The 13112-nt window shown below is 39.9% G+C and overlaps 1 protein-coding gene across 3 annotated transcripts in view; it reads right to left on the reverse strand.

Annotated features, from left to right (window-relative positions):
- Positions 1-13112, reverse strand: part of SUSD6 (sushi domain containing 6) — a 68920-nt gene that overhangs the window by 32793 nt on the left and 23015 nt on the right. The gene's annotated exons all lie outside the window — the stretch shown is intronic.

Below are 13112 nucleotides of genomic sequence, written 5' to 3' on the forward strand. Positions count from 1 at the left end.
TTCTATGATGATTTCACATCTTTTGACAATCAAAATTGGTACGTCAAATTAGAAATTAACTTTCTTAATTATTATATACAGTATGCATACTGGTATTCTTTCAAATGCTATGATATTGTAAAAAGACAATCTCTGAAGAGATGGAACCAATCTGAGAACCTGCTGGAGAATAAGAACAAGAGATGCCAACTGCTACTCAGACTTGAGTGATGACGTTAAACTCAAGAGAGAGGAAAGGCAAGAGGAAAAGAAAAGACATTTTGTCTTGCTTGTGGAACACTGTAGATTCATTTTTTCTTCTTTTTAAGAATAAGGAATATAAAATCAAAGACACGTTAAAGCTAATGATTCATTCAAACCAGGCAATGGGGATATTTTTCCTCAAGAAATCATTATAATTCTAATATAATTGACAAGCAAAAGCAGGATAATTTCTGTCTCTGTGGAAAGAAAGCAGGGGAAAAAAGGACAGGAATTCAGGGAGTTGATTTTTTTCCCACAATAAAAGGAAGAAAGCTAGGAATCTACAGCAAACCTAGAGCCTCTTTCCTGATGGGATCTCTCATCTCCACTGTGAACGTTGGTCAAGAATTAAATAGCTCTTTTAAAGGCACACTATTTCAGAATTTGCTCAGTGTGGTTTTCCCCTTTCACATATACTAATAAATCATGATTTGGCACATAGACTAAATTCCATGGGAACCACAGTGGGGGAGGAACTCTGTCTTCATGCTTTGGGTTTGGTTGGCCAGTATGAGAAAAAGAGGCAGTGTTTTTATAATCCCCAACACCGATTACGCAGAAGCAAAAAAGGAACTATAGATAATAACAAAACTTTTGAAAGTCTTTCCATGTAATATTGTTATCTTTGTTTCAACTCTAAAAAAAGGTTTTCATGAGTGTTTCACAACTATGAGTGTCACATCCTTCTCAACAGAATTCAAGCAATTCAAGCATATGAGAACAGGCTACCATGAAAAAAAAACATACATCCCAGTGCTTCAAGGACAATTTAAACAGTACAACAATCTACCAGGTTAGTCTGGAAAGCTATTTGTTAATTCAAGAAATTACTTAAGATTTAATTGACTATAACTCTCCAGGAAATTCAAAAAATAAACAAGTACAGTCCGCAATATTTCTAAGGGAAAGGAAAAAAGCCTGCAAGCTGAGGTCTTGGTTATGAAAATTTTAAGCTGCTGAACAAATAATATGAAGTAGTATGTGGATATAATACAGCACTTCTTAAATTGGGGATCACAAGCAAACTTGAGAAAGGTTATAAATTTATTTGGAATTGCTACCAGAATTTCCTTATATCCTGCATAGATATGCAGAGCATGTTCTGACAGGGCTTTGGGTGTGCCCTATGCAAAACCAGATGTTGTGACTCAGGGCCAGCCTGTGGGTCCGACAGCCGGGTCCGATGTATCGGAGGACTCAGATGTGGGGGAGGAGGGAAACGAACCGGCTGATGATGATTTGGAGGCTTTGCAGAGTCCTCAGCCGGGGACCTCTTCTCAGCTGTGTGAGCCCGAGAGTGCGGAGGATGATGACCCACAGCTGGCCCTGTTCAAGGACGCCCGACGCAGGAGGCAGACGAGCAGGGACAAACAAAGAAAGACTATGGGACTCCTCGGGAGGAGGCACAGGGAGACCACGCCCTGAGCTCTCTATAAAAGAAGTGTTTGGGGAGGGGCTGGTTGCTGAAAGCAACTTTTCCGCTTGAGAAGACAAGCTCTTGTGTTTTTGTTAACTGCGTAATTAAATCTTGGCAGAAGCCTTTTAGCCTTGGACGCTTTCCAGACTCTTCTCTTAATTAGGGGTTGCGAGAAGAGGGCTGGTTCAGAACACCAGATTGCAACCAGAATTTACCATGGTGCCTGGATAAAGAAGCAGTAGCACTACCGTATCAAAGCACCTGTTTTATCTTGACTTATCTAGCAAAGTGAGCAGCAAACACACAGTGAGCATCTAGCTATTTATCAAAATCATTGATCAATTATAGTAATGTTGTAAGATGGTGATTTCCAATGGGGCATCTAATATATCCTCTGTCCTGGTCCTTTTATACCTCTCAGCGGCTTTTGATACCATTGACCATGGTATCTTGCTGCGACGTCTTGAGGGGTTGGGAGTGGGAGGCACCGTTTTACGGTGGTTCTCCTCCTACCTCTCGGGCCGTTCGCAGACGGTGTTGGCAGGAGGGCAGAGGTCAACCCCTAGGCCCCTTAGTTGTGGGGTGCCTCAGGGGTCGGTACTCTCACCTCTCCTGTTCAACATCTATATGAAGCTGCTGGGTGAGATCATCCGTGGTTTCGGGGTGAGGTATCATCAATATGCTGATGATACCCAGCTTTTTATCTCCACCCCGAACCAACCCAGCGATGCCCTCGATGTGATGTCCCGTTGCCTGGAAGCGGTACGGATCTGGATGGGGAAGAACAGGCTCCGGCTCAACCCGGCCAAGACTGAGTGACTTTACGTACCGGCATCTCGACTTGTCCAAGAGGTTCCATCTTTGGTTATGGGAGGAAAGGTGTTACCTCCCGTTGATAGGGCACGCAACTTAGACGTCCTCCTGGATACACAACTCAGTTTTGAAGATCATATTGGAGTCGTGGCCAGGGGGGCATTTGCCCAGGTTCGCCTGGTGCGCCAGTTGCGCCCCTATCTGGACCGAGATGCCCTACGTACGGTCACTCATGCACTCGTTACCTCTCGGATAGATTACTGCAATGCTCTCTACATGGGGCTGCCCTTGAAGACCACCCGGAGGCTCCAGCTGGTGCAGAATGTGGCCGCGCGGGTAGTGATGGGAGCATCCCGATACTCCCATACTACACCCCACCTGCGTGAGCTGCATTGGTTACCGGTTGTCTTCCGGGTGAGATTTAAGGTGCTGGTACTTACCTTTAAAGCCCTACATGGCTTAGGCCCGGGATATTTGCAGGACCGTCTGCTGCCGGGGACGACTTCCCATTGCCCGGTGCGCTCACACAGAGAGGGCCTCCTCAGGGTGCCGTCGGCTAGACAATGTCGGCTGGCGACCCCCAGGGGGAGGGCCTCCTCTGTGGGAGTGCCAGCCCTGTGGAACCAACTTCCCCTTGAGCTCCGGATAGCCCCGGATCTCCGGTCCTTTCGCCGCGGCCTCAAAACACTCCTTTTTCATCAAGCTGACCTGGATTGACGACGGGTTTTAAAATTGTTTTAATTTTTAATGGTTTAACTAATTTATTTTGGGGCTGTTTAATTCTTTTTTAACTTTTGTATTGTTGTTTTTATTGTTGTTAGCCGCCCTGAGTCCTTCGGGAGATAGGGCGGCATATACGTCCCAAAAATAAAATAAATAATAAATAAATAATAATATAGTGATTTTTTTTGGTACAGCTGTAGAAGTGAAGTTCAGTAATACAATACTACCGTGTTCCCGAAATTAAGACCCGGCTGGCAGAAACGGCCCAAAGAGCCACATGGCATCCTGCCGCGAGCAGCAGAAATTGCCCGAAGCACCATGCGGCTTCTTGCCGCAAGCAGTAAAAATGGCCCAAAGAGCCACACAGCGTCCTGCTAGGAGGAGTGGAAATGGCACAAAGTACCATGCGGCGTCCTGCTGAGAGCAGCAGCAATGGCCCGAAGCGCGATACAGCCTCCTGCCGGGAGCGGTGGCACTGGCGTGACGAGCCACACGGCTTGACAAGTGTCGAGGCGTGGAAGGCCTGGCTGTGACGGTCCTACTGGTAAGGTAAGTGGGTGCAGGGTGTGTGAGGCAGGTTCATCCCCCTACCCCTGCTCTAGCTTGATTTTTAGGTGTGCGTCTCACCCCAAAATTAGGGCTTATTTTTGGAGTAGCACTTATATTAGGCCCACCCCCCACCCCCCAAAATCAAGCTAGGGCTTACTTTTTTATTGAAAAGTTTTTCAATACATTTTATCTTTAAGAAAACAACCCCTCCCCACCCACCCCACCCCTTCCCAACCCCACCCAACCCTCCCCCCTCCCCTTCCCCCCTCCCCGACTTCCCAGAGCTAAATACAAGGTATAAAAGTAGAAACAAACATAAACTACCATATGCTAACAACAATAAACTATTAGGTCTATCGCACTTTAGCTCTTATAAAATGACTACAAGCAATATAAATATCACATCAATACTTATTCAAATGCTAAATGAAATTTTTTAGTCCCATATTTATTCTGGATGTAATCAATCCATTTTTTCCACTCCACAATATATCGTTGTTGCGAATGGTCTTTCAAATACCTCGAGATCTTTGCCATTTCCGCCAGGTTAGAAACTTTTAAAGTCCACTCTTCTATAGTCGGCAGTTCTTCCTTCTTCCAGTATTGCCCTACTAAAAGTCTTGCTGCCGTAATTAAGTTCAACATCAACTTAGTGTCCACAACAGTAGTATCAGTAATAATGCCCAGTAAAAACAATTGCGGACAAAACTTTATCCTTTTCTTAAATATCTTTTGCATGTTCCACCAGATTTTAATCCAAAATGCTTTAACCTTTTTACAGGTCCACCATATATGAAAATACGTTGCATCTTCACCACCACACCTCCAACATTTAGGCTGGTAGTTCGGATACATACTTGCTAACTTTTTAGGATCTAAATGCCACCTATAAAACATTTTATAAAAATTCTCTCTTAAATTTTGGGCTTGCGTAAATTTTACATTTCTCACCCAGATCTTTTCCCAAGTATCCATTGTAATAACTTCTTGAATATTCTGAGCCCACTTTATCATGCAACCTTTAACAAGTTCTGTTTCTGAATCAATTTCTATCAATGCAAGATATATCCGTTTAATATGTGCTTGACCATGATTTCTAATTTGTTTTACCAAATTTTCATCAGTCATTGAGAAACCAATTTTCTGATCTTCTTTCCACCTGGCCTGTAGTTGCCCATACTGAAACCAAGTTTGAACAATCTTTTCTCCTTGTAAAAAGTTATACGGCTTCAAACGCCATACATTCCTCTCCAAACTTAAAATTTCCTTATATGTAGTCACATCATGTTTAAACCCAACATTTATGTTTTCTATTGCGTGTTTCGGTATTGCCCATAAAGGTATCTTATAGTGTAACTTATATCTATACTTTTTCCAAACTCGCAACAAAGCATGTCTTAAAATATGCACCTTAAACACATTATCTACCTTCTTATCATACAATAAATATGCATGCCAACCGAATAACAAATCATGACCTTCAAGATTTAATAATCTTCCTTGTGTTAAATTAATCCAATCACTTATCGCTGACAAAGCAGCAGCTTCATAGTATAATTTAAAGTTGGGCATTTTGAGACCACCTCTTTCACGCGTGTCCTGCATAATCTTAAATTTAACTCGTGGCCTTTTCCCTGCCCATACAAATTTATTAATACCCTTTTGCCATTCCTCCAAGTTTGAATCCTTTTTAAGAATAGGTATCATTTGAAATAAAAATAGAAATTTCGGCAAGACATTCATTTTCACTGCTGCAATTCTTCCCAATAAAGACAATTGTAATTTTTTCCAGCTATCCAATTCTTTTTGAACTTTTCCCCATAGCTTTTCATAATTATTTTTATATAACTTTGCATTTGAGGGTGATAAATATACCCCCAAATATTTAACCCTTTTGACAATTTCAAATCCAGTTAACCCTTCTAAAACAGCCTTTTGTGGTACTGTCGTATTCTTAGACAGCATTTTAGTTTTTTGTATATTAACCTTGAATCCTGAAACTTTCCCATATTGCATTATTATCTCCATCAATTCTACAACAGAATTTTCAGGCTGGGTCACCGTAACAACCAGATCGTCTGCAAACGCCCTCAGTCTATAACCCTGATCTCTTATTTGAATTCCCTTGATTTTTTCCGAATTCCGTATTTTAATCAATAATATCTCCAATGTCAAAACAAATAATAAAGGTGATAACGGACACCCCTGCCTTGTGCCCTTTTCAATATTACATACTTCAGTCAGACTGTTATTTACTATTATACGGGCTGTTTGCTTTTGATATAATGCCCTAATTGGTTGTAAAAATTTATCCCCAAAATTCATTTTATCTAATACTTTCATCAAGAATTGCCAATCCAGTTGATCAAAGGCTTTTTCAGCATCCAAAAAAATCAGCGCTGCAGGGATCTGGTTGTTTCTTTCCAGAAATTCCAACAAGTCAACTATATGCCTCACGTTATTTTTCATTTGTCTACCACTTATAAACCCAGTTTGGTCACCATGAATTACCTGTTACAGTACCCTCATTAATCTATTAGCTAAAACCTTAGCAAATATCTTGTAGTCCGTATTCAAAAGTGATATTGGTCTATAGTTTCTTGCTTGAGTGACATCCTGATCTTCCTTCGGAATCAAAAAAATGAAAGCAGTTTTCCAAGACGGAGGCACCCCTCCTCCCATTTGAATTGTCTGAAACAATTCCCTTAATGGCTTTATCATCTCAGACTGTAAATTTTTATAATACACAGCAGTTAATCCATCCGTGCCTGGCGCTTTACCCACTTTCAATTGTTTAATTGCTAAAAAAAATTCTTCCTCAGTTATCAATTGATTCATCTCTTCCTTTTGTTCTTGTGTAAGAACTGGAATACTAGCATTCCTCAAATATACATCAATATCTGCTTCATTAATCTTATCTCTAGCATATAATTTAGAATAAAAATCAACAAAGGTTTCCTTAATAAGGTTCTGTTGATACACAACCTTACCCTTATGTTCTATTTTATCTATATTAGAAGCCCTTTGCTTCTTCCTTAGCATATAAGCTAACCATCTACCTGGTTTATTGGCATTACAAAAAGTATTATGTCTAGCAAACCGTAAATTAGTTGCCACCTGATCAGCCATTAACTTATCAAACTGTCCCCTTAATAAATTAATAACCTCTTTAATCTTCGCATCCGATGGATTCAAAATTAAGGCCCTTTCTTTTTCCCTAATTTCATTCTCTAATTCTTTCCTCCTAAATTCCAAATTACGTCTGTATTTATTATTCATATATATTAACACACCTCTCATATAAGCCTTACTAGCATCCCAAACCATTTCCATAGAAGTACCCTTATTCATATTAGTTTAAAAAAAAAACCTTCATCTGTTTTTTACATTCTTCCACATTTTCCTGATTTCTAAACAGGTTCTCATTTAGACGCCAGGAGCGCCTATCTCTATTATCCTTATCAATCTCTAGCCAGACTGGACTATGGTCAGACATAATTCTTGGACAAATCTTTATCTTCTTTTTTTTTATTAAAGAGTTTTACAAAAACAAAATTTTACAATATATCCCCAAATCCCTCCCACCCCAAACCCACCCACTTCCCCCCCCCACTTCCCAGAGCTAAATACAGGATTATAGTTACAATAATCATATTCTAAATAAAAATTATGCATAATATACAATTAACCAAATTCATAATGCGCTTTAACTCTCTTTTAACATAACTACAAACAACGTACCAATAACAATATCCCACTAAAATCTACTCATAAGCTAAATGATACTTTTTCGTCCCATATTTGTTTTGAATATAATTTATCCATCTTTATCTTCTTAATCCTAGAAAAAAAATCGTTAGTAATTAATATAAAGTCAATCCTAGAAAAAGATTGATGTCTATCAGAAAAAAAAGTATAATCCTTTTCTTGTAAATTTCTTTCTCTCCAGATATCTCGCAGCTCCAAATCATCCTTCATCTCAAAAAAAGATTTAGGCAATTTAGCATGACTTGGAGTACTTTTAAAAGAACCACTCTTGTCCATTTGTACATCCAAGACACCATTCCAGTCTCCCATAAAAATAAAAGATTTGTAATCCAGCTGAGTGATCTTGCTGTGTAATAAACTATAAAAGTCTGCTTGTTGTTGATTAGGAGCATATAATCCAACCAAAAGCGTTTTTTTTGCCTTCTATTAACAAATCTATTATAACATATCTTCCTTGTTTATCTGCTTTAATTAACTCCGCTGTCATAGTAATCTTGACATAAATAACCACTCCATTCTTCTTGTTCATTGCAGAGGCAGTAAATTGTGTACCCAATCTAGAGTTCAATAAGTACTTTTGGTCCATAGCCCTAATATGTGTTTCTTGTAAGCAAATAACATCAGTCTTAAATTGTTTTAAATATTGAAAGATTTTCTTTCTCTTCTGTGGTGAATTTAAACCATTGACATTCCAAGTTAGAAGCTTAGTTGCCATCCTTAGCGACCCGAAGCTTTTGGAGCGCGTCTTCCAGAATCCCCTTGACATTCTTAGGCCGCGCCCCTCCCACAGCTTCGCTATAGGTACGCTTTGGAGGTTCCATAACTTTCTGCTGGTCTTGTTCTTTCTCTCGTCTCATTCGTCTCACAGCAGCACGCGTCATCCTCTGGTCTCTAGCTTCTTCCGATGATACTGAAATTTGATCCACTCCTGTAGCTTTCTCATCTGTCTGCGTTGTTCCTTCAGCACCTTGAGGCTTTCCCTCGCCATTCTTCTTTGTAGATTCCAAAAGTGGTATGGGGGTTGCTTTTAAAACATTACTATAAAAATCACGTGCCTGCATCACTGTAATAAGACGATGTCTCGTGCCTTCATACATCACCACCATACCCACTGGTATCTCCCATCTAAACTTGATATCATGTCGCCTGAGCTCTTGTGCTAAAAAAGCAAACTCCTTTCTTCTCCTTAAAATTCTTGGAGGGATCTCTTTTAAAACCAGGACTTCTTGCTCAGCAATTACAAGCTTAGTATTATAAGAAGCTTGGATAACTTCATTCCTGATTGCTCTCTTTGTAAAATAAACAACCACATCTCTGGGTAATTTCCTTTGTCTTGCAATCCACGAATTGACACGAAAGATTTTATCTATGTCTCCCACAATTCCATCTGCTGGCCGTCCCAGCACCCCTTCCAGAGCGTCAGAGACTATTTCCTTCAGATTTTCTTTAGGATTCTCTTTTAAGCCTCTGATTCTAATAGCAAACTCCATCTCGTGGTACTGCACCAAGGTCAAGTCACTGTCAATTTTATCCACCACATTCTCAGTCTCTAACATTTTTGCATCTAATTTAATATTATTTTGGCTGAGATCTTCCACTCTTTCATCCAAGCGCTCGATACATATAGCCATGCCTTGAAATGCAAGCAAGATGTCCGCCCTTATTTCTGCTAACTTCTCATCCAGCTTTTCATCCATAACTTCAGCTAGTTTTTCTGTTAGTTTCTCATCCAGCTTTTCATCTATAATCTCAGCTATTTGCTGTGAGTGTTTTTCCAAAGCATCTTGCAAATCTTTAACTGTCAGGGCTGGCGTAGGTGCAGGTGCAGGTGGCAACAAGGCTTGCAACGAAGACTGCTGCACCGGGGAAGCCCCCGCGCTTCTAAGAACTTTGGAAGATTTAGCCGCCATTTTCCCCCACTATTGCTTGCTACGCACTTTCACTTTCAAAGTCTGCAAAGTCCATTGAGCTAAAGATCAAAAGTCCACTTTCACCTTAATCTCCTTTATCGCTCTGCCTGCATCCTCGTTCTCCGAAATCCTTTCCTGCTGGCAGGGATGGTTGCGAATGCCTTGTTCTGCTCCTAAAAGCACGGAGCAGAAATGCCACACAGCCCGGAGCAAACCCAGGCTTCGGGGGGGCTCAATCCTTCAGCCACCAAAACTTTAAGTTCTGGCGGCCCCGGAGAGCTCAACCCCTACCTGGGTACTCACCCCCTCCTCTTCTCCCGAGGAGGGGGCTTCCGAACCGCCGAAACAGCTGATCGGCGCTGTTTTCGGCGGTTCTACAAAGCCGCGGAGCGGACAGCCTGGAAATGGCTGTCTTCGGCGGCGCCTTGCCACCCGGAAGTCCAAGCTAGGGCTTACTTTTTGGCTGGTTCTTACTTTCAAGGAAACACGGTAGTATTGGTGAAGTTCAATGTCCTTATTCATTATTTTAGATTTCTCATTTTTTAAAAACTAAAAAAAGGTTTAGGTTATAGAAGAAAAGTTGAATATAATGAAGCTACCAAAAGTGTTAATAAAAGTAATCTTAGGTCAAGAAACTATGATGAGAATTATATGTGTTTTTGGATTCACAAGAGTACTTTTTACTGCGGAAGAACATTTTGTGTTATTTATCAAAAAAGTCTGTCCAGTTGAAATCTGAAGTCAAGCATGCTAAATCAACCTCTACAAACAAATCATGCAGTCTTAGATAACAAACCTCACAGGGTTGTGGTGTTTTGTTCTTCATTCCAAGAAGAGATGAAATGAAGAAACAAAATGTTAAATGTTGAGAGCACCATTTCAAAATCACATCTTGCTACTTATCAAACTGCATATAGAATCATGTGCTGCAAAAATCCTACCAGAATTTTGGAGAAAATTATTCCAGTAATTATTGATTTCATTAACGCTATGTTGCAGGTATCTGGTGAAAAACAATTTTCAAGTGTCATTTTATTTCATGACACTATTTCCTGCTGAATCACAAAGATAATAGAGGATCTAAATGATCAACTGCAAAGACAAGCATTCATTTCCCAATTCCCATAACAGAGAGCACCCAAGGATGCTCATTTAATAAGAACAGAATAGAATAGAGCTGGAAGGGACCTTGGAGGTCTTCTAGTCCAGCCCCTTGCTTGAGCAGGAGAACCTATACCATTTCAACTAAGTGACTGCCTAGTCTCGTCTTACAAATCTCCAATGATGGAGCACCCACAATTTCTGAAGGCAAGCTGTTCCACTTGTTAATTGTCCTCACTGTTAGGAAGTTTCTCCTTAATTCCAGGTTACTTCTCTCTTTGGTCAGTTTCCAACCATTGTTCTTGTCTTGCCCTCTGGTGCTTTGGAAAATAGTTTGACACCCTCTTCTTTGTGGCAGCCCCTCAATACTGGAATACTGCTATCATGTCACCCCTATTTCTTCTTTTCTTTAGACTAGCCAAACCCAAGTCCTGCAGCCGTTCTTCGTATGTTTTAGTCTCCAGGCCTTTGATCATTTTAGTTGCTCTTATCTGAACTTTTTCCAAGGTCTCAACATCTTTTTTGTAGTATGGTGACCAAAATTGGTTGCAGTATTCCAGGTGTGGTCTTACTAGGGTTTTATAAAGCAGTACTAATACTTTGCGTGATCTTGATTCTATGCCTGTTTATACAACCCAGGATTGTATTAGTTTTTTGGCTGCTGCTGCACATTGCTGGCTCAAAGTCAAGTGATCGTCCACTAGGACTCCAAGGTCCCTCTCACAGTTACTGTTTTTCAGCCAGGTCTCGCCTAATCTGCACTTGTACCTTTGGTTTTTCCTGCCTGAATGTAAAACTTTGCTATTCTCCACACTGAAACTTATTTTGTTGGATAGGACCCATTGTTCAACTTTGTCAAGATCTTTTTGGATCCTGAGCTTGTCTTCTGGGGTGTTGGCTATTCCTACCAGTTTAGTATCATCTGCAAATTTGATGAGTTCCCCTTCTATTCCCTCATCTAAGTCATTAATGAAGGTATTAAAGAGTACTGGGCCTAAGACAGAGCTTTATGGTTACTTCTGCTTACTTCTCTCCATGTGGATGTAGTACCATTGAGGACTACTCGCTGAGTACAGTTTGTCAGCCAGCTACAGATCCATCTGATGGTGTTGTTGTCTATCCTTTTTCTAGCTTACTATGCAGCAGGTTGTGGTCTACTTTGTCAATTGCCTTATTGAAATCTAAGTATACTATGTCCACAGCATTTCACTTGTCTACTAATTTAGTCACTTTATCAAAGAGTGAAATAAGATTGGTTTGGCATGATCTTTTTTTCACAAACCTTTGCTGGCTACTGTTTATAGCTTTGTTTGCTTCTAGTTGTCCGCAAATCTGTTTTTTGATTATCTTTTCTAGGATCTTCCCAGGTATTGATGTTAGACATGTGCTAGATTGGTTAATTAGGATACAGTAAGGACTTCTCTTCTGTGAAGAAATAAGAATAATTTAAAGTGATGGTTCTTTCAAAAAAAGAAAAAAATGTTGACAGAATTTTCTGAGAGTTCTGCATTGACATAGTTGTTATATGGAGATATACAGACAGAATACTGGCTGTATCAGGGTTGGAGCATTCACCACTTCTGGAGGCAGGAAGTTTTTAAGAAGAGACTGGACAGCCATTTGTCTGAAATGGTATAGGGTTTCTGGCCTGAGCAGGGGGTTGGACTAGATGACCTCCAAGGTCCCTTCCAACTTCTTCTTCTTCTTCTTCTTCTTCTTCTTCTTCTTCTTCTTCTTCTTCTTCTTCTTCTTCTTGTTATTATTAAAAAGCTCACATTTTTACTAAATTCACTCTTAATGATTTTGTGCTTGGATTGAAGAATATTATTGGCGCCTTGTAATTAGGAATTACAGATGTTGCACCACCAATTTAAATATGCTAAGTCCACATTAATATCAAAATCAAAATATGAGTTTTTATTTCAAGTCACCTTTTTTCTCAGTAATTATATTTTCAGAAATATTTTCAAATATAGCAACAGAAATATTTGACAGCTAGATTTTTAGGAAGGATATTTGATTTGGCCAGTTTATCATAAGTACTAAACTCCTTTCATCAATGAATAGTTACCAAAAAAGTAGACGTATTGTATTGACTCGTACAAATCAAGAATATGAGTCTATAATTGAGTTCAGACATCCATCCCTGATCTCATAAAATATTGTCCTGGAGGCAAGATCATAGTCACAATCTTCTTTGTTCCATTCCCCTAAACGTGAGTACAGTGTTATTGGCTCTATTATGCCACTGGGCAACAATCCCACATTTATGACCATTTGCAGCTTCCTCCAGTCATGTCACCTCAATTTACCTTTTTTTGCCAGAAACTAGTATTTATTTCCAGTTTACAATGAAAACCACCTGTTGCTTTGCTTAACATCCATGGCATTTGCTTAACAAATATGGTAGTCGCTTAATGACTGCGGCAGTAGCTTAACATGCACTGCAATAATGTTGTAAAATAACAATGAATGGAAATTTAGTTTCCTGTTAAGAAATTAGTTGGCTTTGTACAGCAGCAGGTAGCACGCAAAAGACAAGATTTTCAATTAAAAACAACATGTTAGAAGTCAAGATCTAATAATCA

Source organism: Vipera berus (genome assembly GCF_964194415.1).
Source record: "Vipera berus genome assembly, chromosome: 1".
In the NCBI taxonomy this organism is placed as follows: Eukaryota; Metazoa; Chordata; class Lepidosauria; order Squamata; family Viperidae; genus Vipera; species Vipera berus.